Raw genomic sequence first — 6,000 nt, forward strand, 5'->3', positions numbered from 1 at the left:
CTCCTTCTTCTGTAGCCTATTTTCAAATTAAATTGATCACAGTTCTTAATTCTCACCCACTGCTTCTTGTTACACCTTTCTCCGGGGGTTAAAGGGCTCTTGTACAACAGCATCTTCTACCTGTCCAGGCATCTGCTCTCAAAGCAAGGTGCATACACCTGAACCCTTCTTTTTTTTGTTTTTAATAGCACAGGAATGGCATTTCTAGGAAATGGTTATGCTAATATTTCAGGTCTAAATCCCATTTTAAAAAGGAAGAAAAAACTCACCTCCTCAAATGGTATAATTGGTTTATTAACCACAGTATAATAAAAGTTGTTCTTCTACATAGCTTTTCCTTTTTAATAGCTTTTAAAGTATATATCTGCTTTTTACCCATACAGCACACAGCAGAGAAGATTAGAAGCTATCTGTGCTGGCTATTAGGCAAATAAGAACTAATTACTAAAGCTAGTTTTGATTTAGCAGTGTTACAACTGGATCACAGTACTTTGGCCTATGTTTTACTACTAAAATTATTTCAAGCCTTGACTAGAATTACTGCTCTCTTATCTGCCCACAGCCACGCACCTGAATCTGAATTTAAGCACCTGCAATTTAGTCTAGTCTGATTTTCAGGACACAGAGCATGTACTGTTCCCTCTGCTGTTCAAGGAGTTTGTACAGGCTCAGTTTTTCTAAAAATTACACTTCTCACTTAGGGGCTTATGCAATCACATTTGCCAGGATCAAGTTTCTGAGTCATTCTTTTGTTGTGAATGTCCCTTCTTCATAAAATAAAATAAATAAATACATAATTTAAAAATAAAATAATTTTTTTAAAGTGCCATTTCTGGGGCAGAGATCCTGAACTGTTGCTATTTAATGGGCTGTGTCCAAGTAATCTATCTTGAGTTTCACAGCTTGGTATTGATTATTTAGATGGTGTCTACACCATCATTGTCAACACAACAAAGATGAGAAGGGTGAGAGATGGTGATGTTACACATCATGTTTTAATGGCATATTCTCATTAAAATGAAGAGGGCTAAGCTGCCTCATGCCCTTGGGTTCCTTGAGGTATTACCCAGATGAGTAGCATCCTCTTTGGCCAAAGTTTGGGACGTTGCACTATCACCCTGTGTCTGTGTGTGCTACATCTGTCTGCTCTGTCTAGGGGTTTCAACAAAGATACATCAACACAGATATAACTGAAGTATTGGATCCAGGGATGAGCAAAACTCTCAGAGGGTCCATTTGATGTGTGAAGGTTGATATCCTCATCCTTCCTAACTGGGTTCCTCAGGCATGAGAGCTGCTGCTGTAGGAGTGATTTGTATCAAAGAGGAAGGTTCTGAGAGTATTCTGTAATGTGCTTGGGCAGGGGAATGTTTTTTTTCAATCTTATTGTTGCTGTGAGCTGGTTACAAGATAGTATAATATAAGAATGTCTGTGAATTTTAGTGAATTTGGAAGTCATAGCACAAAAAAGGTCTCCTGGAGAGGAAATTCTTGTAACTGCTAGGAACAAAAGTGGTGACATTTTCAAATGCAGTATCCCAGTTTAATTTCATTATATTCTTATTCTACTTAGGTTTTTATTTTCCCATCAGAGAGAAGTAATATCGAGCAGATTCCAAAGCCAAGCAAGAAGGACTGAGACAAGATACTGAGGCTGCTGCACAGAGCAGATGTCAGCTGGGATTTGTGGGTTACAGAAGGAACCCAATGGCTGAAAGAAAAGGAGTCCTTAGAAATAAGCACAATCACCAAAACAGCAAAACTTTTTGCCACAGCTTTCGAAACCAAGGGCTTCCATTACATTCTCTCCACCTATGTGGAGCTACCAAACCCACCACATCCACCCTGCTAGTTCTGGCTGGGACTGAGACCTCGTGTACATCTCAGCTCTTATTATTCCCAGCACATGTGAGCACAGAGAATCCTGGCATGATTGGAAAACTGCAAAATGAGTAAGAACCAAGGGAGGTAAAGCATGAGTGCAGTGCTGTCCTGGCCTCCAGCCCAGGATGCCTGCAGCAAATTGCCCTGAGAGTGCCAGCTCATCCATATGCTCACCTGACAGCCACATGAAGGGATGGTAAAATGCTTACCTCACTCCATCATTTGGGCATAGCCCAAAGCAATTGGTTGCTAGCTCAGAGGATATAAAATACTAAATGACAACAGAGAGGTCTGTTCCAGTGTGGCAGCTCCCAGGTGGCACAGCTTCAGTAATAAAAAAGCTGCTGGAGGATTACCCAAATGGTTGTGAAGCTTCTTCCAACAGAGGCTGAGGAGTCATCCAAGCTGAAGAATACAAAAAATACAGACCCTTATCCTCCTCTTCATGACTATTATTCCTGGAAGGAGGATGTTAAATAGATAACACCACCAGCTGGGTATGGAGCAACCCTTGTACCTCAGCTTTAGCACCTGGACCCAACCATTCTGCAAGAGAAGCCCTACAATCCAGAGTTCCTGCAAAGTAACAATCTTTCTTCAAGTTTCCAAAAAAAGAACCAAAACCAAAACCAACCAACCAACCAAAAACCAAAAAACAACAAAAAAAATTTAGAAGAACAAGCATCAGATACTTTTAAGAAGCAGCAGTCATGGAGCTGCTGGGCTCATGTAGGATTAAAATGGATATCATTTGATCTATCCCAGTTATCCTTTTTGGAGCCTGTGGCTGGCCCCAGAGGTGAGCCAGCTTGGATGGGGGAAAGAGAGCTCAGGCACTGGAAGAGACCCTGGGGCTAGCACTGGATGACCACACAGGTAATGAGTCCTGTCCTCTGGGTATCAGTAGCAGGTGCCACAAGAAGCCTCACTGGAGCTGAGTTGTTTGTGTTCCACTCCAGGAATTTGCAGGCAGCCCATGTTTTTGTTTCCCTCACAGCCACCTCTGCAGAAAGAGACCCTTTCATGTAAAAGGCCTCCTTTGCTGTTGCTGTGATCTGTGTCAGTGCAGCCAAGCAGTAGTTCCCCACACACCACTGGCATTTCAGCTCTGACTCAGGGTCTCTTTTCAGGAGGTAGCTGAATACCATCCTCTTGCGTTGAGATGTTTATTGACACTTATGAGTCATTTGTCCTTCCCTGACCTGCCTGAGGGAATCTGGCTGACCGGGCTGTGCTAGCAAAATCATCAGCCTGCAGAAAGTAAAAGCTGCACACGTTCAAGAGAAACACTCCTGCCTCCAGTTGTGAAACACTGCTGGAATCACCACCTTCCTCCACTTCCAAGCAAATGATCAAGGAATGGATCTTGTGTTATCAAACCCATCTCACCCCTTTTAAGTCCCGCATGGATTCATGGTCATGTCCCAGCATGGACAGATTTTTAGCCCTTAGAAACAACATCATCACTTTGGCTCTTTTTTCTCTTTTCCCAAGCCTTCTCTTATATTTTACTAGCTTGTAGCACAAGAGGAATATCTCAGACCAGATCATGTCATGGTTATTGTAACCATTCACCCAGGACTGTCCAGCCTTAGTATGGGCAAAAACCCAGAAGCCTTCACTGGGCTGCCAAAGGAGCAGTTTGCTTCACAGGGCCAGCACAAGCCCTCTCCATGTCCCATCCCTGTGGCATTGGGACAGGAGCCATTAAACATGCTCCACAAAGCCCATTTTTCCCCCATCCAGGGCTATTCATAAATGCTCCAATGTCTGCAGACATTGCATAGCAGTGTCCCTCCTCTACCAGTCTCTATGTGATCTGGTGACTGACAGCCTTTCATTTGGTCCTAAAGGACATGGTGGCTGCAGAGAAGGAAAAATAAAATCCTGGCAGTAGCACATCTCCCCTTCATCAGGAGAATCCAGGGATTTTGCAAGAGACAAATGAGTCCCAGGCACCTGGCTGCCAGCTGAGCAGATGTGTCATCTGGGGACCTGGGGCTTACAAGATCTACTTGAAAATTTAGTGCATTGGTGCCCCTGCCAGCTTTCAAATTGCCCAGGGATGTTCATTGAATGCTGGAGCCTCACAGACACAATTCAGCCTCAGTAAGAAGTTTGACTTACATACTTCTTTCAGTGCTTCTGCTTCATAACCATCTCTGCTGTGCTCAGGTATGAAACACTCCAGCCTGGAAGGCACTTGGGTCCAGTGCCTTGGAGAGAGACAGAAAGACCCTTCTGGCATTGGATGATCCTACAAAGCTCCACTGCTTCTTCCTTACTGGCCCAATAAATGTGATAGAAATTCAGCCAAGAGGCTCCGGGTGCCCTGGTAAGGGGAATAGTTCCCTCTGCCCACCACCCACAAGGCTGGGACCCTCAGTGGGGTTGAGGCCCTCAAGCAAGTGGCTGAATGTGAGGAATAACCCTGAGAGAGACAACCCCGTGGCCAGAGCATCTGATGCTGGGACAAAAGGGGAACATGGCTATGGGCCTGGTCTGGGATTTTATCTTCTCCATTGCAGAAGCATTGCAGTGTCAGAATTTGGAGCTGAAGGGGCAGAACACCCAGCTTGAACGTGCTGCTGCTTCCTGCTGGGTTTGAGTGCTTGCAAACAGGATTTTACTTTTATTTGAGCACAAACCCTGAGCAATATGGGTGACTTCCATGCTGTAAGATAAGGCGTGCACTAATTTAACAGGAAGAATTGGACACAGCATTTAACAGCTAACAAGGAATCCAGCCATCTGGGATCTTGGGATCCTGCTTGGCTGTGAAAATCTGCCATGTGGACTCTCTGGTGTGTAGTAAGCTGGCTGAGCTCATACAGCATAAGAAAATCCAGACCTTCACTGAGGTCTTTCTGTCTCCCCTTCCCATACTGCTTCCACAGGTACTGAAGATGCACCTGACACAGCACAATCATGAGTTGTGTTTCCTTGGGTAAACTAGGCTGGAAAGTAAAAGAAATAAAAGAAAAAAAGAAAAGGGAAAAGGAGAAGAGAAGAGAAGAGAAGAGAAGAGAAGAGAAGAGAAGAGAAGAGAAGAGAAGAGAAGAGAAGAGAAGAGAAGAGAAGAGAAGAGAAGAGAAGAGAAGAGAAGAGAAGAGAAGAGAAGAGAGAGAAGAGAAGAGAAGAGAAGAGAAGAGAAGAGAAGAGAAGAGAAGAGAAGAGAAGAGAAGAGAAGAAGAGAAGAGAAAAGAAGAGAAGAGAAGAGAAGAGAAGAGAAGAGAAGAGAAGAGAAGAGAAGAGAAGAGAAGAAGGAAGAGAAGAGAAGAAGGAAGAGAGAAGAGAGAAAATTCCTGTTCTGCAGGAATCTGTGGGAGCTCCATGGTACAAAGGAGGTAAAACTAAAAGATCCCAAAGCAGAAGGGCTAAAATCCTCAGGCATGTGTTTAAAATGAACAATTCAAACTCCTCTTTTGTAATGCAGAGCACATAGTTATCTGGTGGAACTCATTTCTGCAAGGCAGTGAGGAGGAGAAGAATACAAGGCCTCTGAGCAGGGACATTATTTACACCAAGTCTTGTTGAACTGAGGATGGGTAACACTTCCCCTCTATGTATCTGTACACTGGCCTCAACACCCTCTTGCATTTTTTTTTCTGTTGTATAATCAACCTCCCAAGCCACAAACTGTGGTTGTTGGTCACTGTCTCAGTGTCTCCCACTGCTGAAAAGAGTTTGACTCTGTCATCTTTGTACCTCACCTTGAAGTAGCTGTAGTGTACTACCAGTTCATCCCTTAGACTCACCTGTGGACACAGCATTAAGTCCCAGCTCTACCACCTTCCAGAGGTTCCTCTGCACTGAGTCCAACCAGACCTGACTCCTCAAGAAGCCAGAAGTTTCCAGCCAGAGCTGTTGTCATCTTCATTCTCTGCACCACGCAGTGATTTGTCCCTGTGGCTCCTGACTCCAAGAAGAGGCTGCAAGACTGATTCCGGACACCTTTGGAAAAAGTACTAAAAATCATCCCCATGTATCACCTTCAGGTGGGATGCTGCTGAAAAGTCTGCCAGGGGAGGATGCAGTCCAGCAACACCAGCCTGGATCTGAGATGCAAGCTGAGGTCTCAGCGTGCCATTGAGATCCATCAGTGCTGCAGCTCTC

Source organism: Calypte anna, chromosome 8, assembly GCF_003957555.1.
Source record: "Calypte anna isolate BGI_N300 chromosome 8, bCalAnn1_v1.p, whole genome shotgun sequence".
NCBI classification, from domain to species: domain Eukaryota; kingdom Metazoa; phylum Chordata; class Aves; order Apodiformes; family Trochilidae; genus Calypte; species Calypte anna.